This window comes from Martes martes (genome assembly GCF_963455335.1).
Source record: "Martes martes genome assembly, chromosome: 11".
NCBI lineage: Eukaryota > Metazoa > Chordata > Mammalia > Carnivora > Mustelidae > Martes > Martes martes.
Genome location: NC_137899.1, coordinates 94,638,173 through 94,664,536, shown reverse-complemented (window position 1 = coordinate 94,664,536; position 26,364 = coordinate 94,638,173). Strand labels below are relative to the sequence as shown.

The 26,364-nt window shown below is 49.4% G+C and overlaps 1 protein-coding gene across 1 annotated transcript in view; it reads left to right on the top strand.

Annotated features, from left to right (window-relative positions):
• The first annotated feature begins 4,915 nt into the window (after nt 1–4,915).
• The window catches only part of DENND2A (DENN domain containing 2A), a 101,408-nt gene continuing 79,959 nt past the window's right edge, over nt 4,916–26,364 (top strand). The window contains exon 1 of the mRNA XM_080818210.1: nt 4,916–5,045. The gene's annotated coding sequence lies outside the window, so the exon portion shown is untranslated. The remainder of the gene's footprint in view (nt 5,046–26,364) is intronic.

Here is a 26,364-nt window from a genome sequence, read left to right as displayed (position 1 = left end):
CAGCCCCAGTACAGGAGGAAGAAGGCAGCAGAGCACCCAGAGGGAGGAGGAGAGCGGGCAAAGCGATCTCAGCCAAAGACCCGCCCCTCACAGCGGGAGAGTGAAGGAGCCTGGGGCCCTCCGTCTGGGCCCTGCTCACCCCTTCCCTGGGTGGCCCCCGTGGCCCCACCCACCCTCCCCCCTCTCTTCCCACACCTCCTGGATGACATTTGATTGGGACCAAGAACAAACCAAACCCCAGTTTGAGGTTTGGGTGGGATGGTTGGTTTGGTTTGGTTTGGTTTCCTCAGAGGGAGGCAGATGAGGGTTGTGGTGGCTGGGAAGGAACTCGCGTCCAGCTGTCTGTAGGCAGGAGAGAACGGGCCAAGGATGGAGAAGGGAGGAAGGGAGAGGGCCGCCTGAGGAGTACGGGAGCAGGGGAGCCTGCCGCTGGTGCGCTCACATCAGTCACTGGAGCGGTGTGGAGGAGCCTTGCCAAGGGCATGTCAAGGTGAGGCTGTGGATGGTGGATTTTTCCCTGTCCCTAAAATAAGTTCCTTCCTTCCTCGGCCACATCTAGATGTCATGGGCCTGAGCATTAGAGAATGATTGCTCTCCCCACGCCAGCTTTCTGCATAAAAGAATAGTAACCACACCCAAACCTCTCATCGGTTTGCTGCTGTGTGTATATCTTTCCTCTGTGTGCTGGAAGGCAGGTGGCCGTGACCCAGAGGAGGAGTTGCTGTCACGCAAGGGCCGAGAAGGAATGGGTCCCAGTGACCCAAGCAGGGGACACCCAGTGTCTAAGGAGCAGTGTCTGAAATTCCTGGAGGAACTGCACTGCCTGTGCCTTCCAGAGGGGGAAGCATAACCAGAACGTGGACTGATCGCTGATCTGGAAATCGCCGTGCAGAGTGGCTGGCACTGGGCAGGGCGCAGCTCTCAGGCAAAGCTGGTGTAACAAAGGACATGGCTTGAGCCAGACAGTCCTCAGCTAGCGAGACCTCAAATAAGGCACATAACCTTTACGTCCATAAAATATTAGGGGAGATAGTTAATTGCTCACGAGTGTGGGGAGGATTCTGTGACATGACATATGCGAAGTTGCTGGAATGAAGGACTCTCAGTAAATGTTTAGCATCCAAAGGGAATTTGAACAGAAAGGAAACAATTTGGGGGAGAGGAGTTGGTAAAGGCTCCTTTTCAGGCTCTCTCCCCATCCTAAACCAGGCTAGCCTCCTTCTGGCCCTTGGCCCCCCGTTCTCCTTCACTTGGTTTAGAGGTGAGATGAAGCAGGATCTGTGCCCAATGAGGGAGGAGAAAAACGGCACTTTTCTCTTTGCTCCTGCAGAGAGAGAGAGAGAGATTAGAAAAATAACGGGAGGTAACCAAGAGAGCCGCCCATGGTCCGGGCCCAGTACTACCCCCTTTGCTTGCTGGATCAGCTTTAATCCCGGCAACAGGATGAAGTCGGTTATAACCATTCCTACTTCTCCCTTACAGATGGAGACCCTGAGAATCCGAAGCAAAGCAACCTGCTCCAGACCCCACACTGCCCCCCAACAGGATGCTGAAGGAAGAGAAGAGAGGGGTAGGAAAGATTCTGCAGGACTCCTTGCTTGTTCTAGGTGGAAAAACCAGGATTCAAGATCAAGGTGCGGCGCCTGGGTGGCCCAGTCCATTAAACATCTGCTTTTGGGTCAGGTCATGACCCTGGGGTCCTGGGATTGAGTCCCGTATCAGGCTCCTTCCCACTGCCTCCCTCTCCCCCTGCTTGTGCTCTCTCTGTCAAGTAAGTAAATAAATACAATATTAAAAACAAAAAAAAGATAAAGAAAAGTCAATTCTGGCTCTCTCCTCCCATCGGCTCCTTCCCTGACTTGAGGCCAGGCAGTATCTCCTACCCTAGGCCTCATTTTCTTTCTTTCTTCTTCTTCTTCTTCTTCTTTTTTTTTTTTTTAGATTTTATTTATTTATTTGATGGGCAGAGATCACAAGTAGGCAGAGAGGCAGGCAGAGAGAGAGGGGGAAGCAGGCTCCCTGCTGAGCAGAGAGCCTGATGATGCGATGATGCGATGCGGGGCTCGATCCCAGGATCCTGGGATCATGACCTGAGCTGAAAGCAGAGGCTTTAACCCCCTGAGCCACCCAGGTGCCCCAGGCCTCATTTTCCACCATGGAGAGGAGCTGAGGACAGACCGGGAGGGCTGGGGCCATAGTTGGAGCAGTCAGTGTCAGGAACTGGGAGAAGAGGGACCACGGAGAGGGACTGCCATGCTCCAGGGCATGGCCCCCACCGTGGACGGCTGGCCCAACCTCTGGAGCTGGAGAACCAGGGCTTGGGATGGACCAGAGGTAGCATCAGCTGGGAAGGCTCCAGGGAACCAGCAGGGGCAGGGCCACACAGGGAAGGAGGGACCCTGCCTCGTGGCAACAGAGCCATTGACTGGCCCAGGGACAGGAGCAGCCATGGGGTTGGGGGCTGGGACAGGCAGGCAGGGGTGGAAACTTGCAAAGCGCTGGCCCCACATCACTCATCAGAGTCTGAGCCAATGAGCCGAGGCAGGGAATTTTTCTAAAACAAGTTAGTGTCTAGAACTCAAAGATGACGGAGCAGATGGAGTGGTGGCCACTACTAAGGAACTCCCCAGCTCCTCTCTGGTTTGTCCACCTGACATGTGCCTGGCAGTTTGGAAGGCACAACATCCAAGGCGACAGGCCTGCTGCGCGCACCGGGTTGGGGGAGGCATCCAGCTGGGCTCTCAGTCGTTCTCTGCTTGCCATTTGCTCTACTTTGCCAGTTTGCCTTCGTGATGCCCCAGAACTCTGGTTCTAATTAACCTGGAAGAAGCCAAGTCTTTGATCTTAGTACCTGAAAAGGTATTAAATGATGTTCCAACAAGCAAAGCAATAATTTAAATGCTTGTACTTTGGGGGCGCCTGGGGGGCTCAGTGGGTTGAATGTCTGTCTCTTGATTTAGATTCAGGTCCTGATCTCAGGGTCATGCGGTCAAGCCCAGCAAACGACTCTAAGCTCAGCGCAGAATCTGCTTGAGACCCTCTCTCTCTCTCTCCCTCTGCCCCTCGCCCACTCACTTGCTTTCTCTCTCCCTCTACAATAAATAAAATCCTTAAAGATTTTTATTTATTTATTTATTTATTTGACGAAGAGAGAGCAGAGCAAGAGAGAGAGAGTGAGAGCATGAGTGGGGGTGAGGGGCAGAGGGAGAGGGAAAAGCAGACTCCTGGCTGATCCCAGGACCCCAAGAGCACCACCTGAGCCAAAGGCGGATGCTCAACTGACTGAGCCACCCAGGAGCTCCAGTAAATAAAATCTTTAAAAATAAATAAATAAGTGTTTATACTTTTTTAAAAAAGATTTTATTTATTTATTTGACAGAGAGAGAGACTCCAAGAGAAGGAACACAAACAGGGGGAGTGGGAGAGGGAGAAGCAGACTCCCGGTTCAGCGGGGAGCCCCATGCAGGGCTGGATCCCATCACCCTAAGATCATGACCTAAGCTGAAGGCAGACCGTTAATGTCTGACCCACCCAGGCACCCCAATACCTTTCTTTTTTTTTTTTTAATGCTTATACCTTGCAAATTCGTATTCTGAAAGTTTATTGTGTTTAGCTGAAATGGGTATGGCATGATGGAATTTAGGAAGCTTTAACAAGCCGGAGAAAAGCTTCAGAGATTCACAGAATTAATAAAACCCTCAGCTAAGAAGGAGACTATTTTCCTATGACTTTCCTGTGACTGATCTAAATCAGTCCCTCAAATCTTGGGTCCCCAGTCTACAGGGACTGCCTAGACAGTATCTAATGTTCCCCGTGCCCTGCAACCCTTTCTTTTCCTCTCTCCTGCACCCACTTTCATGGATACAGGCTAAGCCTCTATCTCCCCTCCCCACCCTTGCCTGAGCTTTAGACCCTTCCTTCTAGCCGCAACCCCTCCCCCCCCCCGCCCTGAACTAAAGAGAAGAGTGACTTTTCTCTGGTATAGAGAGGAGCCAGGAGTCTCCCCCCCATCCCGCCCCCCAGGCCCATAAATCACCACTGTCAGCTCAGTCTCCCTTTCATCAGGGAACTCCTAGGCTCAAAAACCTGGCGTGGCCCCCCATTGTCCTCGGCATAGAAGCCCACAGCACTTGGCGTGTACTTCTCATTTGGCAGTCCTAACTCAGGCGATCTGTGTTCCTTGGTTGTTTGAGTGAGTGGGGGCAGTGGACACTATAAAGTCACTGCCCCCCCCGGGGACCTTTTCCTGACTCCCCTCCCCGAGCGGCTCGGGAACCCGTGCGCCCCGCCTTCGGGACCCCCGGGCTTCATCGCCTGGATCGCGGTCGCCTGCGCCCCAGCCGGACTGCAAGCTGCAAGGGGCGAGGGTGGCTGCTGCCTCGTTGTCTGGGATGTCGCGGACCTGGCGCCGCGCCTGACCCGTTGTAGGTGCCCCACGGACGCGTTGGGCGACCGGAGCGAACGGAGGTGGGGGTGCAGGCAGGGTCGCCGCCACTTCCGTGCCTGCGGATGAGGGTCTGAGCCGCGGCCGAGCGCAGCGCGCGGACAGCTGCCCGGCGGAGACGGAGAACGCCGAGCCTCTGGGTCTCCAGCAAAGAAAGGGTTAAGCCGCCAGCGCACCCCCCCCCCGCCCACCCCCTCAAAGGCGAGGGGAAGAGTCCGGCAGAAGGTCCTGTTTACGGGAGCCGCTCGAGTCCGCGCGGCCCTGGGAGAGGCGTTGCCGTGGCAACGGGCCGGGCGCCCGCCAGCTGCGGATGAGCTCACTGGAGCGGCGGCGGGCGGGGGGCGGCGGCGGGGCGCGCGGCCCGGCGGAGAGGACGCGGCAGCCGGCGGAGCCCGCCCTCCACTCGCCCACAGCGGCGGCCGGGCGGCGGGCACGCGAGCGGAGGGCGCGCGGCTCGCCGGGCGCCGGGAGAGGCCCGGCCGACAGCAGGGCGGAGGGCCGCGGGCCATGGCGCCCCGGGCCCCCGCCGCCCGCCGCCCCCGCCCGCCCGGGCGCCCCCGAGCTGCGCCTCGGAGACCGCGGAGCGGCGGCCCGCCGGGAGGTAGGGCCGGGCCGGGGGAAGCGAGGAGGGGACGCGCGGGGCGGTGGTGGGGGTGGGGGCGCCGCGGAGGGGCACGCGCCGGGGGGAGGGGAGGCGGCGGTGGGAGCTGCCCCCGGCCGGAGAGGGGAAGTGGCTCTTTGCAGACCCAAGACCGGGGCTCCCGTGTGCGGACGTGGGGACCGAGGCGCTTCAGCCGGACCTATGGGACTTGAGCAAAGTACTGGCCGGACGGCCTCCGGGGGCTCGGGACGACTTTCAGGGCCGAGTGGGGAAGCCGTCGTCCCGCGCCTCGGAAACCTGCAGAAACTGGGCAGAGCCGGCCCTCTGCCGGGCTGGGTCCCAGGAGCGAAGTGTGAGAGTGAGTGTGTGTGTGCGGGTGTGTAGAGAAAGAGTCGAGTGGGGCTGAGGGGGGCCGAGCAGCCAGACACCCCCCTCCCCGCTGTGGTCAGAATGCGCAGTCTTGGGAAAGCGGGATGGTGAAGATGATTAAATGATCCTATTTCTCCCACTTTTCCCCTAAGGATGGAGTTGGGAGCAGATGGAGCCCAGGGGGCGTCTCTTAACAGCAGGAGATGCAATCAAGTTTGGGAGGGATCCCAGAGAGCTGGGTTCAAACCCCTGAGGAGAGCCAGACCTCCGCGGTGGAGTCCTTTCCCGGAGGGGACGCGGTGGGGACGCGGTGGGGACGCGGGGCGGTGCACTCCGGGGCTTGGCCGGGGAAAGGGAAGAGCGGTGACTGCTCTCATCAGCCAGTGCTGGGGAAGGATCCGGCGGACTTCGAGCCGGTGTGCTAGTGCTTCAGGGATGCGGCTTCTCTAACGCTCCAGGTAATGATGGTAATGATGGCCCCAGGGCAGTAGGCTAATAAGGGGCTCCCTACCATAACTTTGTTATTAAACTCTTGCACCCTTGGTTACAACTTAACAAAATCCTTTCTGCTTGCGTCATCACAGTACTGAACACACCAGAGGAGTGGAGTAGAAAGTCTTTGGGGTGGGCTGCTTTGGTGGAGCCAAATTCTGGGAGAAGTAAAGGCAATCAGTAACTGGTTTTGACGACCGGTAGTGAAAAGTCTGGCGGAGGAGGATGGCCTTCAGGTCCTTTTATTGGAAGGATTTGAAGCCTCCCTGGGTTGTGTCATCATTCACTTAAAAGCTCTGTGCTAGGCATTAGGAACAAACACAGCAATGTATAAGATATATCTCTCTTCCTTCCAGAACCAGCCATCCTGCTTGAGTAGTCAAAAAATGAAAAGCAGGGGCACCTGGCCGGCTCAGTCAGTAGAGCATGGGATTCTTGATCTCGGGGTTGTGCGTTCAAGCCCCACACTGGGTACAGAGATTACTTAAAAATAAAATAAAATAAAATAAAATTCAAACCAGTCCTAGGCTGGCCTAGCTGAGTGCTACATGCTAGGAGAGCCCAGAGCAAGGCCACCCAACTCCGGAGAGGCCCACAGACGAGGTAATGCTGGGACTGAGCCCTGAAAACTTCTTCCCTGGAAGAACAAAGCAGGGAAGGTGGTTCCAGCCTAAGGGAACAGAAATCACAAAGTCACCAAGAGGGAAGGGGGGAAGGTGAGTGTGGGGAGAACTCACAGTGTGCCGCCAGAGGGAAGGGGGAATCTCACTGAAGGTGGAGGGATAGGTTCCGCCTGATGTCCTAGAAAGCCTGTTCTGGTTGTTGGGTGGGGGCCTGGAGGATGTGACCAAGGCCACGCGGCACCCGGGCCTGCGTTAATGACGCACAGACAATTGGCGATGCTGAGATAGGATGGAAGGATCCACGAGATAAAGAGGTAGGACCCGGTGACAGGCTCTGGTGCAGATGAGGTAACTTAGACCAAAACTAAGTGCCCCCAAACTCAGAAGAAAACAAAGCAGAGCAAAAGGAATGGATATTTTGAGTGGCCCGAGTTTAGCAGATTACAACACTTGGACGATGAATTTGGCTCTAAATTTTCTGGCAGCTTAGAGACAAACAAAAATACACTGACTTGCACAGTTTTGGATTTTGGACAACAGAAAGCTTACAGATTATTTTTCAGAACACAATTTTTCCTGGAATTAACTCAGCAGGGAATTTGTCATGAGGAACTTGGTGTAAAGACTAAAGAGTGACATAGAAAAAAAATCTTCATTGTTGGTGTTACAGAAGATGGGAAGATAAAATTCCACATGACTATCTTCCTATACCATCTTCCTGTTATGACTTGGGAGCCTCTCTGTGGGCTGCTGAGTGTTGCTCAGGCTTGTGGGCAGCGGCGGTGCAGGCAGCTGGAGCCAGGGGAACTCTGTGTGGAGGAGCCTATTTTCTCAAGTGGAGGAAGAGAGGACACCAGCTTCGATGGATGGAGAGCGCAAAGCACGCTGGGCGCCCATCTTGACGGGAAGGAAGCAAGTCATAGCGTGGTCCACCGCCCGCTGGGCTAGACTCTGTCTGGTCTGGTGAAGGGTCTGGTAGGACAGTGTGCATCCGGAAATCCTGACCAAAGGAAAATGGGGAGTGAGAGCAGCATTTGAGGATTCCATTCCGATGGACAAAGCACTTCCCCCACCGTGGTCTGGGTCTTTCTACCCTCAGACCTGATGTGAAGCCTACTTCTCAGCAGGAGGGGAAGGCTGGGACTCAGGAGACAAGAGATTGACTCCAGTGCCCGTGCGAATGCGGCCAGGGAGGGTGGGAATCTTGTTTGCTGCAACACAAGGAGTGTCACAGAAGAGCAGGGGTTGTAAGCCGAGCTGGGGTGGACCTTCTGCGGACTCAGTCCCCAGTCTCCCAGCGGGCCGGGCCCTTCTCTTTGCTTTTGCGGAAGGGACAGAACCTGCAGAATCCATGTCAATGCGTGGCTTCTGTTGAAACCATTTCTTGCTCATTTTAGATGTCCTAAGTTAGCATTGACTAGGTGTGAGATTCTACTCCCCAACCCCTCCACCCCATCATGTTTCTTAACATTTTTAACTCAGGGTGCACTTTAGAACACTTTGATGTCCTGGGTGAGCATTTCTTTAAACAATGGGTGCCTCGACGCGCCACCTCCCCTGTGGTTTAAATAAAAATCACTGAGAATGGGCTCCGGGCATCAGGATTTTTGAAAGGCCACAGGTGATTTTAAGGTTCAGCCAGAGGTAGAGGCGCCTGGGTGGCTCAGTGGGTTAAGCCTCTGCCTTCGGCTCAGGTCATGATGTCAGGGCCCTGGGATCGAGTCCCATATCAGGCTCCCTGCTCAGTGGGGAGTCTGCTTCCGCCTCTCTGCCTACTTGTCAAATAAATAAAAACAAAATCTTTAAAAAAAAAAAAAAAGGTACAACCAGAGGTGAGAGGGGGTGCTTTAACAGTCATATAAAGGATTCCTCACAGCGGGGGACAGAAACCTCAGATTCCAAAAGCAAGGACCCCATAAATTTAAAATTAGGAAGCCTGTTACTCATTATGAAATCAAGTGGCTGATCAGCCTTCAACATCAGGATTCAAAGTCAGCTTGAACAGATACAGATAAGAAGGCTAGTGGCAGACACATTCATGTGAAGCTTCATGTGTATGTGAAGTATTTTTAAAAAATAGAAATTCTAAAAGCATAATCACGCGGCTTATGCAGTTAGATCTGTCTAATCCGATAGTATGCAGTGCCTGAACTGACAAGCTTTGGCACCTTTCTCTTTTTGGCTGGAATCCACTTAAGTCTACTTTTCTTGAGTGCTGAGCTTCTGAGTTCTGGGTTCTTTCTACTTGCCTCCTGATAGTCAAGTGTATTTGTTTTCTGACCCATGTCTTCTGGATTGGAAAAAAGCTGGGAGAATTAGTTTGCAATTGAATGTCCATAAAGTGACAATCAAAAGGAATGAATCTCTAAGGGTTGAATTCTGTACCTCTGACAGGATAATAGGAAATTTTTGAGGCTTGATGACTTTCCCAACAACACTCAGATACACCTTGCAGGCATTAATTTCTTTGGCTGTGGGCAAAGTTGACTCAGCTTCCTTTATTCTCTCTGGAACCCCAGCCCCTCCTTTTTTGCTTCCTTAGGGCTCATGGAATGTCTCACATGTACTCATGAGTGACCAGGGTTATGTCATGCCCAGTCTCCCGTGTCCAGGCATGGACCCTTCTTCCTCTACAGAGCCAGATGGCCTCCACAGGTACCCCAGCCTCTCATTTTTTTTTTTTTTAAGATTTTATTTATTTGTCAGAGAGAGAACCCTAGCAGGGGGAGTGGCAGGTAGAGAGAGAAACAGGCTTTCTGCCAAGCAAGGAGCCTGAAATGGGACTTGATCCCAGGACCCAGGGATCACAACCTAAGCTGAAGTTCGATGCTTAACCAACGGAGCCACCCAGGCGCCCCACCCCAGGCCGCCTTTAACTCCCCGACATTGGCTACCCAACAGGATTGACAGGCACATCTGCGCCTTTAATTATAGGAGGCAAGTCAGTGCCTGGAACTGAGGCGAGCGATTACCTCAGTTTTCTACATTTGATGTCCAAAGACAGAATATGTTGGGAAGCCAGAGTCAGACCATCCTTTACACTTGTGTTAAGACCATCGTCTGATCTGAGCAGAAATCTCAACTCTCAGCTTGTCTAGAAGTTAAGCCCTTTGCCATCTGTAGCCCGGAGGGTCTTTGCCTTTGGCTTCCCTTTGACACATCCATCCTCAGCCCGCAGTTGGCTGAAAAGGGGTGAGCCCCAGACGCCCCCACCCTGTCTGATAGGCTCAACTGCCAAAAACTGTTATCTTTTCCCCCCTGGCCTTAGGGAAGGAAGGGGTGAGTCACCTTCGTGGCAAGCTCAGGGAAGAGGTTAGCTTCCCTCAGTCGTGGGGAACCAGGAAGTTCCATTCTCCCCTTCAGAAGGAAATGAGAGCAGGATCGAGCTGGAGAGTGGGGTCAGGACAGGAAGCTGTGACCGTGAGCATCCTTCCATGGTACCCAGGGCTGCGTGTCTTATCAGTAGGGCTCGGCAGACCAGCATCAAATGCATTTCCTTTGGTGGTTTTGTGGTCCTAGAAAGTGTACTTTAAAATTACAAGATTGCTTTTATATAGATCCTTGTATATATACGTATATCTTTCTGTGTAAACTATGGAAGTTCTGCTTGTTGGAAAACATTTAAGCCATCCGTAAAAAGAACAAAACAAAAAATGAAAGTTTACCCTATACTATCTCCCTCCTTGGAGGCAATCACTCTTTGGTATGTATCCCAAATCCTCCTTGACTTTCCTTTCCTTTGCATGTCATATGTTTGCTTACAGAAATGGATGCATGCTATCACAACTGAACAGTAGTTTGTGAGAATAATTCCACATGGGACATACATAGTTCCGTCCTTCCCCACCCAGCCACCTAGAGTTCCTTCTGTGTGGATCGCCTTCATTTGTTTAACACATTATCTATTTATGAGCCCTGGGTTGTTTCTGAGTTTAGCTACTACAAACAGTCTCTGGCACTTGTTCCAGTATTTCTATAAGATAAATTCCTAGAGGCGTAATTGCTAGATTAAAATAGATTTCAAAGCCACATGCATATTGAATATCTTTGGGCTTGGTGATGGACATTTCAAAAATGAGATTCCAATGCTCTGTCTTAAAAAAAAATGTAAAATATATTCCCTCCCTCTCCCTTAATCCAAGTGTTCCCACCCCAGTTCCCCCCCACTGAATTTACTATGAGTTTCTATTTAAGTTATTCTGAAACTTAAAATTCACAGTGTGGTACATTCATAAAGAGAATCTACTCTTTTGAGTTTTATCAAATTAAAATAGGCAACATATTAAGTTTTAATTTCTAAGAGGTTTTTCTATGTTTTATAGGTTGTTATCCAACGAACTGACTTAATTTTGTCTCTGGCTGCTGGTTTCGTGTTCCTGTAACGTTGATCCCACGTAACCACCATTCCACATATTGTGAAGGTGGAAACGTGGGATGGGTGGGGTGGGTTACACACAGGAGTCAACCCAGTGCAGTAATCCACGGTGCCTTCCCCTTTTTCCCTCGTGCTTCCTCACTTCTCAGAAAGGAAGATGTCGGGGCGCTTGGGTGGCTCAGTGGGTTGGGGACTCTGCCTTCAGCTCAGGTCATGATCTCAGGGTCCCGGGATCGAGCCCCGCATCGGGCTCTCTACTCAGCGGGGAGCCTGCTTCCTCCTCTCTCTGCCTGCCTTTCTTCCTACTTGTGATCTCTGTCAAATAAATAAATAAAATCTTAAGGAAGGAAGATGTCATAGGGTTGCATTTGACTTAGCACAAAGTTCTCTGGAAATCCACTGTGGGTCATGGATAGGGCAACCATATATACAAACTGGGACACTTTGAAAGTAAAAAGGGACTAAGATAAGTTGTTAATTGGCCTACAACAAGCCTACCCTGGGACCGTCCTTGGAAACTGCATCTTGTCGCTGGCCCTGGGAAAGGGTGTGAGTTGCCCATGTCCGTCCTTTCTCCCTGCTCGTCCCAGTGCATTGACATAGGCAGACATGAGTGTGTACCATCCTCTGCCCACCCGCCCAGCCTTGTTTAGCCCCCCTAAAGTAGAGCCCAAAACCAGGGAAGAAAGAGGGGTCAGGTGCTACATGTGAACTTTTCCTTCCCACTAAAAGAGTCAGAGGAGGGGCGCCTGGGTGGCTCAGTGGGTTAAGCATCTGCCTTCTGCTCGGTCATGATCTCAGCGATCTGGGATCAAGCCCTGCGTCAGGCTCTCTGCTCCGTGGCGAGTCTGCTTCTCCCTCTTCCTTCCCTTCTGTGATCTCTCTCGCTCTCACTCCCTCTCAAATAGATAAATAAAATCTTAAAAAAAAAGAGAGAGAGAGAGAGGAGATGGATACTACTGTCCCTGCCAACCCCCAGTTCACCCTGAGAAAAATAATAACTGTCTTTTTTCAGCAAATTAGAACCACTGAAGCAGGACACTTCTGTAATTTTATGTGCTTTTCACGTCTCTGGGATTTACAGGCTAAACCACCCCAGATGACCAGACAAAGGCATCTGTACGGGAGCATGCAGCAAATCAGGATTAAAGCTGCGCTTTGCATGATCTGATCACTGGGCAAGGGCGATGGGCAGCCTGAGATTTAGAACTTGCCTCCCCAGCAGCTGGAGAGGGCCAGTTTCTCAGCCACAGACTTGGTCAGGGGTGGTGACTGGGAAAGCACAAAGGAGCTTCTCGAAGCGGCTTATGGGTGCTCTGGGCTTCTCTGCCAGAAAATGTCTCTAGCCCTCTGGGGGTCCCGGGGGGTTCTCTACTTAATACTCTGAGTTGAGGTGAGAGGGGTTCAGATTTGGAATGAAGTGTGTGGTCATTCAACCCCAAGTAAAACTCCCTGGCATCTTGTGGCCACTGTCATCCTTTCCATCTGGTCCATGTCATCATCTGTGTTAGTGACAGTCAACAAATATGCACAGGCTCCCAGGACATCAAAAAGGGACCAGTGCTCTCTGTTTACCCTCTGGCTGAACCGATGCATCTAACGGGGTGAAAAAATGTCAGAGGAGAGGGAGCTCCTTGATGCCTTCCAAAACCACGAGACTTGGAGGTCCCAGAACTGCCAAGATGGGGCCAAGAAGAGCTCTCCTCTCCCCTGAACACAGGACAGCCAAGATCCCTGGCCTAGGGCAGAGAGGAGAGAGCTGGGGAAAGGGTCAAAGAGGCAGCTCCGGATACACACAGCTCCAGGTGCGGGCTGCCAGCTGCCTGGAGGAAAAGAGGAGGAGGATGCTCTCGGGTGGGGGAAATGGAGCAGCAGGGAGAGCCCCTGAGGCAGGTCCACCGGCCACTCCCCAAGGCCCTGAAATCTGGCGTCCTTCCTTAACCGGCTGCTGAGACCTATCCTCAGTTACTAATGATGGACCCAGTGGCCGGTTCCCTGTTCTTTAGCTCCCTGATGTACGTGAGCACCCTCCCCCCATCCTGACCCAGGTTAAGGTCAATGTAGAACCACTGTGCACTGATACATCAATCCACTTGTCAAAATGCTGACTGCTTCTGAGCTGCTGAGCTCCCAGGGTCCCACATTCCCCAGAACCCCAACTTCCCCAGATCCAGCCATGACAGGGTTAACAGCGAAGCCACTCCGACTGGCTGGTGGCCCAGCCACCCCTTTGGTAAGTGCTCTGAATAGTGCCTCCTCACCGGAGACCGCCATACTCTTTGGCTTATCCTCATTTTTTTTAGAAAAGGAGATCGCCACTGATTCATTCTCTTTTTCTTATTTGACGAGCATTTATGCCTCACTCATAGCAGACCAAGTGTGGGTTAGACACTGAGGAGGAATGAAAAGAAGCCCAAGGCCAGTGTTCTACCATCAGACTGCAGCGTCTGGTTGGCAGGCCCAGATAAACAAAAAGAAACTGAGGCAAGAATAACGAGGACCCTGGAAGAACTGCCAGAGCCCGTGTCCCACTTCCCTTGTCTGCAGTTGACCCTCAGGGAGCTCCTTCCTGTGGCCAAGGGTTCCTGGGCTCCCTCCCAGATTTACCCCTCCGGGGGGGCTTCCTTCCCCAGACCCTTAGATCTTTACCTCTGACTGCCTACCCCACAAAGTTCCTCTTGAAGGTGCCATTTTAACCCTATCATGTCCCAAAGAGTGCATGTCTTCGTGATGTGTCCTCTTCATTTTCCCAGGATAGCCTGTCGTAACCCCTCCTCCTTGCTTTCAGGACATGGCCAAGTGCAAGCCCCCAACTCACTTCATCTTCTCTTGGCTCCCGTCAGGCATCCGATGGCTTCCATCCCCCCCGGTCTGTGCGTGCCTCCCGGGCAGGAGTGCGCCTTCTCGCTCTTGCCTTGCCTGGATCACGTTCTCCCTCCCCAGCTATTGGAACCCAGTCTAGTCCTAGGGGCCATCAGATCCGGCCTCTTCGCAGCGGTCTGTGACTCCTCTGACTTCCATCTTCCACCTCTGCTTCCCTCCAGTTAGCATTTGTATAGACCCTCTCCACGGTAGCTCAAGTTTAGTCCTCGAACCAATCTCCTGCTGTGATTTCTGTGGACTGTGTGTCCGGCACTCCCTGGACTGCTCCTGTCTTCTTGTCTTGAACAGTTGCAGTCTTTTATTGCCATTCGGGTGACTGGGTTCGTAGCTGTCATCCGCAGCTCCAAGAGGCAGGGACCATCCCGTATGTCTGTGCATGTCCCGGTGGCACCTCATGCGGACTACTGTACTCAGCCCTTTGGGTTAATCCTGTCGACTGCATTCAAATCCATCCATGCTGGCCCAGATGAGCTAAATAAAATCACAGGGGAAGGACCATTTCCCATTTCTCAAAACCTAGCTAAATAAAAGGGAACACATTCCCAGGCACTGCACAACTTCCAAGTACCAAACAGCAGGCACAGATAGTAAACAAACAGAAACAGGGCCTCAGAGTTCAGGGAGCCTGAAATGGAGGGGGAGGGGAGGGGAAAGGAGGGAGAGTCCGGATGAGCCTGCTGTGCTGATGGCCTGGGCTGCTCCTCCTTCCACCTCCAGCCCCGAAGCTGAGCATTATCACGTCCCAGTTATTACTAAAAGGAAAGGGGGTCAGCTCCCTCTTACAATTTCAAAACCAATTTGTACACAGTAACAGCAATTCCACATTTGAGAGTGGTTTACAGCTTTGCCACACTTGTGAACAACTGAGGCTTGATCAGCAGCCCTGCGGAGAAGTTGAGGCCGTGATAGTGTTATTAATCCAAGCTCCCGTATTATTACTCCTATTTTATTATCTGGCGGGAGTTAAGCTCGCTCTATTACGGAAGACGTATGTGGAGCACTTTTTCTAGGACATGTGCCGTGCCGAATGCTTTACAGGTGCAATCTCATTTAGTCCTTCCTGCTTTCTTTCAAAAGAGGTGCTGCAACGGCCACAGTTTTACAGAGGAGAGAACGAAGTCCTTGAAAAGTAACTTATCCAAGGCCCGCCAGCTCAAGTGGCAGAGCTCGAGTTTGAACCTGGGTCTGTTTGCACCCCTATCGCTCAAGGCCTTTCCCAGAATGGGGGGCCATGGCAGAGCAGCCTGGGCCCCCTTCTCCCTCTCTGGTCTCGGGAGCCACGGTGCTGGCCCCGGGAAAGGGGATGCGAGATGACGTCTTCCTCTAAGATTGCTGCCTTTTGTCCAAATGTGCTGGCCGGGAGCCAAGCTGGAAAGTCTCTGCTCATGGAAAGAAAGAGAACAGAAGCCAGCAAAAGAGGGTGGGAAAGGGTTTGAGGGGGAGGAAAGGAAGAGGAGGGCAGGGATTAGAGAGGGAAAGAGGAGGCAGGCAAGTGAGGAGTTTGGGGCAGCCCAGCTGGAGCCAGAGACCGGTGTCAGGAAGCAAACCAAACAAGGCCTTCAGGTGCCTCCCTTCAAGTGGCGCCTCGTGGTGCAGTGTGAACTGCCGGCCCTGGGAGGCACAGGCCCTGGGGCTCTCCAGGTGCTTAGGGCCCAGGACAGATCCCCCAGGGTGGGGGTAGGGGACTACCTCCCCTCCTCCGTATGACTGTTCGGTGAGGTCAGGTTAAATGGAAAATCAGGAGAGCCTGAGGGCTGTCTCTGGAAGTGGAAGGATGGCCAGGCAGTACCTTGGAGCCAGGGTGTTCGAGGTGGGCAGGGAAGGGACGGAGGGGAGGGAGGAGAGGGGATGGGTGCCGGGTACTTGGAATAAAATCCAGTCATAACAGTGTACTGAGTAGCTACTCTGTACGCAGGAGGGGAAGGCCTGTACCCTGCCCCCAAGGCGTTTATGTGGGTGCTAGGCACTGGACTCTCGAATCTGACAACCTGGACTCATCCAGCATCTATGCGGCCTTGGGAAAAGTTATTCCCTCCAGACCTCCGTTTCCACATCTGTAAAGGGGAGGCAGTGTTGAGGGTGGTGTGAGGATTCAGTGCAAGAATCCATGTAGAATCTCGCCTAGAGCATAGTAAATACTCAATAAATGTTAGCTTTTATTTATTTTTATTATATAATTTATTATAGTTATTTAGTTATAAATAAACAATAATGAACAAATTCATTCATTATTGCAGTTTGAAGCAGCAAACAAAGATGTGGAACCTTGAGTAAAACACATTTATTTTGATTTTTTTAAGGATTTTATTTATTTATTTTCAAAGAGAGAGAGATAGGGCAAGCCCGAGGTGGTGGGGCTGGATCTCACAACCCGGAGATCACCACCTGAGCCCAAATCAAGAGTCGGACGCTCAACTGTCCCAGCCACCCAGGCACCTGGAGTAAAACATATTTCAGTAACAGTTGAACCCAGCCATAGAAGAGATAAGACAAGGTTAGATTTACTTAGATCATTAAATGTAAATAAAGATTCAGAAGATTGAAGAACTTTAGTTTGAGGGGGTCAGGTTAGGTTTTATGGAAAAGTTAGGATTTAAACCAGATTTTGAGGGGTAGGTGGGGATATAATAGCAAGGAAAAGGGAGGGAACAACTGAGGGAAAGAATAGGAACAGAAGTGTGGGGCTGAAAAAATTCTAATTCCAAGTATTTGCCAATAGGGCATTCTAGCTATTCTCTTACCCACGGTAGACACTTGGGCAAGGTATTTCCTTTACATACATTTCAGCTGCAAAAGAGTTGATGGCCAGGATGCTGCATCTGATGGAAAGGCATCTGGATGTGACCTCACATAGCCACCCCCTGGGTCTGTGTCTTGGCGGTTTTTTGGTAGGTCTCTCCTTTCTGTGCTTCACTGCCATTCTTTCCCTGTTTCTTTGGTTTCAGTCTTTGCCTTTCCTTCCGATTCTCTGTCTCTACTTTTCTCTGTCTTAACCCCATTCTCCAGTTCATTTCCCTTAACCTGCTAACACGAAGTCTCTTTTCCTCCCTGGTATACAGCAGGGAAGTTCTGAACACTAAATTTTTTTGTTAGTTTTTTTTTAAAAAGAAGAAAAATCATTCCTTGGGAGCCAGCAGCTAATATTACCTGGCATCTGTGGGGCAAATGTTTTTTTTTTTCTTTTGTGGCTTTTTTAAAGTCCCTCAATGTCCTAATAACAAAGGACATTTCTCATTTCTAAAACGAAAACAAAAGCCAACCAAAACCCCAGCTGACCAAGAAGAGAAGTGAACCACCTTCATCAAGAACACATAGACCCAGGCTCCCCTGGGACAGCTTTCTATTGAAATGTGAGTCATCTGGGGAAAGGAAAAGAGTGTGGAGCTGGTGAATGAGCCCTATATGGGGCGATAGGAGCCCTGGGTCCTGCTCCTGCCTCCGCCACCACCCAGCCGGGTGACCAAAGCTAGGTGAGCCACGACACTCTCAGGCCACAGTGTCACTGTTTTTAGCCCCAACTTACTCCTGATCCATCCCCTTTCTGTGTTCAAATTTAGGAGCTTCTCCATGCCACGGGCTTTCTGGCTTCATTATGTGTCTCTCCCACCCTTCCTTTTCTCTTTGAATTTCCTCACTAGACTGGGGCCTCGAAAAGTACTGTCATTTACAGGCTGGGTTCCCAGTGCTGACTGGGTCACGAGGGGAGAATTGCTGAGGCCAGGAGGAGGATGTGGAACGCTGGGTCAGCCAGTGCAGGCGTCATTCCCAACAGGGTCCTGGGAGAAGGGGCTCAGCATTTCCTGAAGGGAAATGACTCCCATAAATAGACAAGAGAGATGGGAAAAGGACTCGTCCATTCCTTCCCTCCTGTCAACTCAGCTCTTCCTTTTGGTGTCCAGACTATGCAAAACTCTTAGAAATATTTTTTGTTCAAATGTGTCCCTGCCTCTGTGTGTGTGTGAGAGAGATGTGTTATCTGCTTTCTTGTATATATATTGTAGATCTAAAATAAGACCCGAAGAAGGCATCCATGCCTTTTATTTGTTCATTTACCCACGGTAACTTCTCATTAGTCCATTCCAGTATAAAGCTAGAATTTTTCAGTGAGTTTTTTATTGGGAAGAAAGGAAGGAGAATGTTCACTTTCTGAGACCCTGTCTTATTTAAGAGTTCATCCAAGGGTTCAGCCGCTCGCCTGTAGTAATGCTTATAATATGCTCTTCGAGTCCTTGGAAGGGTTAGGTCTCCTGATAGCTTTCCTAAGAAGTTTCCAGCACCTCCAGTGTCATGAAGAGACTCAGGAAGGGAAAGGACTTCTTGAGAGCTGCTCTTCTGCTCCTCACCGGGAATGATGGCATCCCACCCGACCTCCTGTGCCAGGCTGGAGGCCGACCGGAGGGGGCGTTAGCTTCCTCAGTAGCTGAAGCTTACTCTCAGCTTCAGTGATCTGGGTGCGGATTCATGTTTAAAACTCACACCCGGGGCGCCTGGGTGGCTCAGTGGGTTAAAGCCTCTGCCTTCGGCTCAGGTCATGATCCCAGTGTCCTGGGATCGAGCCCCGCATCGGGCTCTCTGCTCTGTGGAGAGCCTGCTTCCTCCTCTCTCTCCCTGCCTGCCTCTCTTGCCTACTTGTAATCTGTCTGTCAAATAAATAAATAAAATCTTAAAAAAACAAAAAACAAACTCACACCCACAGGGGCGCCTGGGTGGCTCAGTCGGTTAAGCGTCTGCCTTCCGCTCAGTTCGTGATCTCCCCGGTCCTGGGATGGACCCCGGGGTCATGCTCCGTACTCAGCTAGGCGTCTGCTTTTCACGCTCCCTCTGTGCTCTCTCAATCTCAAAAATAAGTAAATAAATAAAATCTTAAAAGAAAAAAAAACCAACCTCACACATACAGTAGCTTTACGTTTTCGCTTTGGGAAGGTAGTTGAACATAGACGAACACAGACTTCACAGGGCACCACGCGTCGGGGGGATTCTTCTGGTTGCTTAAACCAAGGTATGAAGATGCCTCGTGGAACCCACGGGCAGGACGGCAGCCTAGCCTCAAGAGAGGGGATTGATCGGGGCGCCTGGGTGGCTCAGTGGTTAAGCCTCTGCCTTCGGCTCAGGTCTTGAACTCACGGTCCTGGGATCGACCCCCGCATCGGGCTCTCTGCTCAGCAGGGAGCCTGCCTCCCTCTCTCTCTCTCTCTCTCTGCCTGCTTCTCCCTCTACTTGTGATCTCTCTCTCCTTGTCAGATAGATAAATAAAATCTTTAAAAAAAAAAAAAAGAGAGAGAGAGAGAGAGGGGACTGATCCAGGGGGTGCCAAGCCACCTCTGCCCCGCCATCATTGCCTCCGACAGCCCAGGTCTCTCGGCTCCCTACTCCCCGAGCTGGCAAGCGGCTCTCCCTCACAGCGTCGTGCTCCTACCGCCCCGCCATGCAGATCGGTGCCACGCCCTCAGACTGGAATCTGATTGGCTCAACTTGAGTCAGGCCGCCTCTAGAACCAATCAGCGGTGGCTGGGGGGTGGGCTCATCAGTCAGACATGGCTGCCAGACGCCCTGGGACCCTTTGGATGAGGGATGGGCCAGTTTGTGGAAAAAGGGACCTGCCTGTGAGGTAGGCGAGCTCTACATAGCGCTAGCCATTTCTACTACCCGTGTTATGTTTCTTTGGCCGTTTTGTGTTCCTTTGTTTTACCCTTGTGCTCCTGAGTACCCCGGTTTCTTGGATTCATTCTCTAAGTACTTTGTCAAGAAATACTGCTTGTGAAGGAAGTAATGACATTCTGGAGCAAGGGCTTTGGGGCCAGACGGATCTCTCTTAAAATCTCAGTGATGCTGTTATGACTTCCTATTACGTACTCGGTACATGGTACTGCATGCCTGGGTTGATCCTCCTTCTGCTCACCCCCCTTCATTTTTTGGGGGGGGGAATAGATTTATTGACGTATACTTCACTTACCATCAAAATTCATCCATTTAAAGCATACAGTTTAATGGTTATTAGTATATTCACAGAGTTGTGCAAACCACCACAGTGGTTTAGAACATTTTCCTCATGAAAGAAGAAACCCATACATACCCATTAGCTATCACCCCCAACTCCCTCTCCTTTCCCCTCCGCACTAAGCAACCACTCACCTACTGTCTGTCTCTATAGCTTTCGCTGTTCTAGACATTTAAGATAAACGGACTCATACAATGGACGGGCTTTTGTGACTGGTTTCCATTCACTTAGCGTAGTGTTTTCAAGGTTCACGTTGTAACATGTATTAGGGCTTCGTGGCTTTTATGGCTGAAGAATATTCCATGGTGTGGGTATACCACATTTTGGTTATCTGTTCATCAGTTGATGGCATTTGGATTATTTCCACTTTGTGGCCATTATGAATAATCCTGCTGTGAGTATCAGTGTAGAAAAACATATGTGGACATGTGTTTTCATTTGTCTTGGGCCATGCATTATTTCTAGAATTATGTTTGTAAAGTGCTTAAATCAATGGCTGACAGATCACAGGATGTAACAGTGCTAATTTCTTTACCCTGACCTTCCCGAAGGTTATGAATGAAAGCTATTTCCTGCTTGCTGCCCTAAGACGAAAGTCGGGCTCCCCTAAAGAGCCTGACCCCTGTGGGTCAGACTCTGAGGTTACTGTCCCCTGGGTCTTGGCATCACCAAGAAGCAGATTCTTGCATCAGGTTGTGAGAGGTGGCAATCCAGGCTAGTTCTGATGGAAGGTACTGGGAGAGCAGATAAGGAGGTTTGGGGGCCGAAATACAGAATTTGAAGTAGAGACTTACAAATTCCCTGTTCTGTCTCTCTCTCTTATTTTTTTAAAAGATTTTATTTATTTATTTCAGAGAGAGCAAGAAAGAGCGAGCATGGTGGGAGGGGCAGAGGGAGAAGAGAATCTTCAACAGACTGCACACTGAGCAAGGAGCCTGACAAGGGGCTCAACGCAGGGCTCGATCCCAGGACCCTGAGGCCATGACCTGAGCTGAAACCAAGAGTCCGACACTTAACGGACTGTGCCACCTAGGGTTTCCCTGTTCTGTCTCTTAAACAATTGTGATTCTCGGCAAGTCTCTGGCCCTTGATCTCACCTTCAAAATAAGGATAACAATAACACACCTGGAAATTGGTGGGAAGGAGAGGGGTCATATGTGTTTTAATGTGTGTATGGATGTGTATCTATATATATACATATATACATATATATATATGTAAACATATAATGTGTTATAATGTGTGTATGGCTATCAGGTGCTGCACAAATGTATTGTAAGCTCCAGGGCTGTCCTAGGAAAAGAATCAGACTTATTTTTTTTAAAGATTTTATTTATTTGTCAGAGCATGCACGTGTACACAAGCAGGGGGAGTGGCAGGCAGAGGGAGAAGCAGGCTCCCCAAGGAGCAGGGAGCATGATGCATGACTCAATCCCAGGCCTGAGGTAATCACCTGAGCTGAAGGCAGACACTTAACCAACTGAGCCACCCAGGCATCCCAAGAATCAGACTTTTAAAGATTTTTATTTATTTATTTGAGAGAGAGAGCATGAGAAGGGGGAGGGTCAAAGGGAGAAGCAGACTCCCTGACAAGCGGGGAGCCTGATGTGGGACTCGATCCTGGGACTCCAGGATCATGACCTGAGCCGAAGGCAGTTGCTTAACCAACTGAGCCACCTAGGCATTCCAAGAATCAGACTTTTAGGGCGCCTGGGTGGCTCAGTTGGTTGAACGACTGCCTTCGGCTCAGGTCATGATCCCGGACTTTCAGGATCGAGTCCCGCATCGGGCTCCCAACTCCTTGGGGAGTCTGCTTCTCTCTCTGACCTTCTCCTCTCTCATGCTCTCTCTCACTCATTCTCTCTCAAATAAATAAATAAAATCTTTAAAAAAAAAAAGAATCAGACTTTTAAAAACTTCATTGAAATCACAGCAGGTTCTGAGGGCAATTGGAACCCTTTGGGAGTTAGGGCAGGCACTGGTCAGATCCTTCTGGGTCTCCTGTTAACCCCTCAAGGCTCCGGTCCCCTTGTGAAACCAGTTCTTGCCTGCAGCTGGTTTTCTGCCTCTGAAAAAGATGCAGATTATCCTCAGTTCGTCAGAACTGCAGGCACATCACTTTTCTTTTCTTTCTTTTTTTTTTTTAAACAGGCTCCATGCCCAATGTGGGGCTTGAACTCACTACCCTGAGACCAAGAGTCATATGCTCTACAGACCGAGCCAGCCAGGCACCACAGGCACATCAGAGTTGCAGTGTGATCTTACTTGAACAGCTTTGGGCTATTTGGTTATTCCAGCATCATTTATTAAAAAGTCCACTTTTGCCCTAGTGATTTAAGATGCCACCTTTATCATATACAAAGTCGCCTGCGCAAGAGAAGGCGCATGCACATAAGCAGATGGAGGGACAGAGGGAAAGGGAGAAGCAGATTCACTGCTGAGCAGGGAGCCCGATGCGGGGCTCGATCCTGGGACCCTGGGATTATGATCTGAGCCGAAGACAGATGCTTAACTGATGGAACCACTCAGGTGCCCCTGTCACATATAATAAGTTCTGTGTGTAGTTGGGTCTAGGCTCTCTCTTTTGTTCCACCAGTCTATTTATCTATTCTTGTGGCAGTACCACACTGTTTTAATTACAGAGGCTTTATAGTATGTTTTAAATACATAGTGGTGCCCCCCTCACCCCCACTCCCCCACTCTTTGGTATTTTTCAGTGTTTTCCTAGCTCTTCTTCCATGTCTGGTATTCTGGTTTTAAAGTTTTCAGCGTCCTTCTGGGAGGTCGTGGTGGAGGGTTGGATTGGGTTGGGGGTTGAGTTGTCTTTTGGACCTGGCTGTGCTTACTCACTTCAGTAAACTGGTTTTGTAAGATTCTGTTTTCTTAAGACTCCTAGTGCCGGCATAGAACTTATTTTCCCTAAGCCTCCAAACCAGCATTTTAAAGCAGTCCTCCACTGAGAGAATGTTAAAACTTGGTAAATTTGTATAAAGAGTTTAGAAGCGTTTTCTGTAATATTCTGGAAACTGTACCGCCAACCTGCAATCATTTCCAAATAAAAAATCTGTAAGGTTGTTATGCTTACGGTAATATCTTGGTAAAAGCTTTCAGAAAATCTACAGAGATTGTGTTCACAAAGTCGGCCTTGGCTCCCATGTTGCTTGAGCCCTGAAAGGAATCCAGCCACGCAGTTCAGTGTAAGCTCCTTACGGAGTTTGGCAATTCTTTTCATTCAGTGGTTTTGTGCTTCTTTGAGTGTTTAGTTGTCCTGAGATTATGCAAACATCTATGCCTTTCACCCATATACCCCAAAGGAAATTCAGCCCATCCTTCAAGCCCAGATCCACAACAGGATCTTGCTTTCATTGTTTTGTTTATCGTATTGTGTTTTGCATGGGGGGCACTCCTGTGCACCTTCCCCCCCAGCTTTACTGAGATATAGTTGACATATAACATTGTATAAGTTTAAAGTATAGAACACGATGATATGAAATACATATACATTGTGAAGGTTAGTTAACACATCTGTCACCTCACACGGTCGACTTGTGTGTATATGTAGTGAGAACATTTAAGATCTACTCCCTTAGCAACTTTCAAGTGCATAATACAGTATTGTCTTGTGCATCTTCTTTCCTGTACAAGAATGAAAAGTCTCGGAGGGCAAATCAGTGTCTTTATTTTATATTTCTCCCAGGCTTCACTCAGTTCCCTTTGCAAAGTAGACACAACTGTTAGTTGGAAGAATGAATTGTATGATTATTTTCCTGGTAGCTGGAGGTTTCCGTATAGTCACTCTTTAGACCCAGTGAAACATCTGTACTGGGAAGTGGGAGGCCAGAATACAGATCCTGGTGGTCAACTAAGGGAAAGGAGGTGGTGAGAACACAGTGTCACTTACCCTTCCCTTCAGGAGATTCCACTGCCACAGCGAAGCAGGTTGGGGACTGAGGGGTTCAGGTGAGCCAACAAACTGCAGGCACGGCTGTGGCTGCAAGGCAACCAAGGGCCTGCTGGGGGCGCCACGGGGCAGGCCCAGAAACAACGGGGTTTACATTTTCCCCACTCTTTGTAATGTTGATAGTAGTGCATGCTTAATATAGAAATTTTTGAAATGTGGGGAGTTTTGTTGTTGAAATATAGTTAAGTAGAGAGAATGGAAAAAAGCCTCCCAAGTTTCTTGCCCACTGACAACTACTGTTCATCATTTGTTGTATTTACTTCCAGTCATTTTCTTACACGATTTGAGTAGGAATAGATTCCTCCTTTTCTTTTTTTTTAACATCGTTTTATTCATATTTGATACAAGTTTTTGAATCTTGATTCCAGCATTTTTTCCATTTAATAATAGTCTTTTTTTTCCAGCTTGACTTTTTAATTTATTTTCTTATATAAGAGTTATTGAGATTTATTGCACATACAGTACAGTTCACTCATATAAAGGGTATGGTTTAATGGTTTTTAGTGTGTTTACAGACTTTTGCAATTGTCACCACGATCAATTTTAGGACTTTTTTTTTTTTTAAGATTTTACTCATTTATTTGACAGAGAGACACAGGGAGAAAGGGAACACAAGCACGGGGAGGGGGAGAAGGAGAGGGAGAAGCAGGCTTCCTGCTGAGCAGGGAGCCCAATGCAGGGCTCCATGTGGGGCTGATATCCTGACCCAAGCCCAAGGCAGACGCTTAATGACTAGCCACCCAGGCTCCTCAATTTTAGGACATTTTCATCACCTCAGAAAGAAACCCCATACCCATTAGCAATCACTCCCATTTTTCTTGCCCTGCCCACTGTCAGCCTAGGCAACCACTGGTCTCCTTTCTGTCCTTACAGAACTGTAGTCTCCTTAAGCACCGTTTGTTTTTTTCTTTTTTAAAGATTTATTTTTATTTATTTGAGAGAGTGCGCATGCACATGCACCGGGAGCCCCTTTTTAAACATAATTTAATGTGCTCTATAATATTCCATCAAATAACTATCATAGTTTATGTAACCATTATATTGTTTGACATTTAAGTTATTTTTAAGTTTGCAATATTGTAAGTAATACCTGTAAACATTATGCATATATTTTTTCATATTTAGGATTCCTTTTTTTTCCTTAAAACTAGATTTATTTACTTATTTGAGAGAGAGAGTGATAGCAAGAGAGATCACAGAGGGAGAGGGAGAAGCAGACTCCAGACTTCCATAGAAGTTAGAAATAAGAGGGGCACCTGTGTGGCTCAGTGGGTTAAAAGTCTTTGCCTTTGGCTCGGATCATGATCCCAGGGTCCCGCATCGGGCTCTCTCTGCATCGGGCTCTCTGCTCGGCAGGGAGCCTGCTTCCTCCTCTCTCTCTCTCTGCCTGCCTCTCTCCCTACTTATGCTCTCTGTCTGTCAAATAAATAAATAAAATCTTAAAAAAAAAAAAAAGAAGTTAGAAATAAGAAATAGTTTCTGGCTAGCCCAGAACAGAGAAAAGAAGAGCAAGTTTACATATTTGGGGTTGAAAGAAGTTAGAACCTGACTCCTCCTAGTTTGGTGATCTATAATTTAAAAAAAAAAAAAAGTATACTTTTATTTTTTTTAAATGAAGATAATACCACTGTAATGCATGTTTATTTATTTATTTTTTAATTAGGCTCTATGCCCAATGTGGGGCTTGAACTCACAAACCCCAGATCAAGAGTCACATGCTCCACCAACTGAGCCAGCCGGAGCCCCTATATTTTTTACTTAAAAGAAAATATATTTACCGGAATTCGGATTCTTAAGCCGTATTTTGGCAATGTGAGCGTATTTCATAACTTTCATAACTCATACTTTGATGATTTGTGGCAAACTCATAGTAACTTTTTCCAAAGAGGTGACAGTAGTAGTTATAAGCATTCACTCGGGAGGGCTGACAGAGCTAAAACCTTATACATAGTGTAGCTTCGTGCTTATAGGCAAGATGGCCACCTAATTGCACTTTTTCTCTTTTTTACCCTCTACAAAATGGACAGCCTAGAGGCAACATATGGGAGTATTTCTGCATTGCAAGTGGGTGAAGGAAAAAGCCTGGTTTGCAAATATTGTTAAGCGAAAATGTGTTTCCATTTTATTAAGTTGGCCAGATACATCCCTGTACATAAGAATGTTCTGCAGGTGTGAAACCCGTGTTTAAGAAAGTGAGAAGAATAAAAATCTTCAGCTGCCTCTGGCCCCAGGAGCATCACAGAGTGTGGTCCAGCCTGCAGGGTCAGACTGCTCTAGCCAGATTCCCAATGGCTTCATTCGTCAGACAAACTGACAGGTGTAGGTCAGGAAAATACTGACCAAGTTGTTAAAATATTATTGTCCGGTAACTGAGTTTTCATACCCACCAAGTCTTAAAATTACTCAGATTATACTTCTGGTCCTAGGCCTCCTTTAGAATGAAAACAAACCTTGGTATTGGAGTCTGTGTAGGGACACAGCAGTTGAAGCATTTATCCTGGCTGGAGGGACAGGAGCAGCTCACTGTGTGCTGATAAGTCCTCAGTCAGATTTTAGAGGTGCTCGGAAATAGGAGCAGACAGACACCCTGGAGTAAAAGGCCGCCTTCCAAAGCAGAG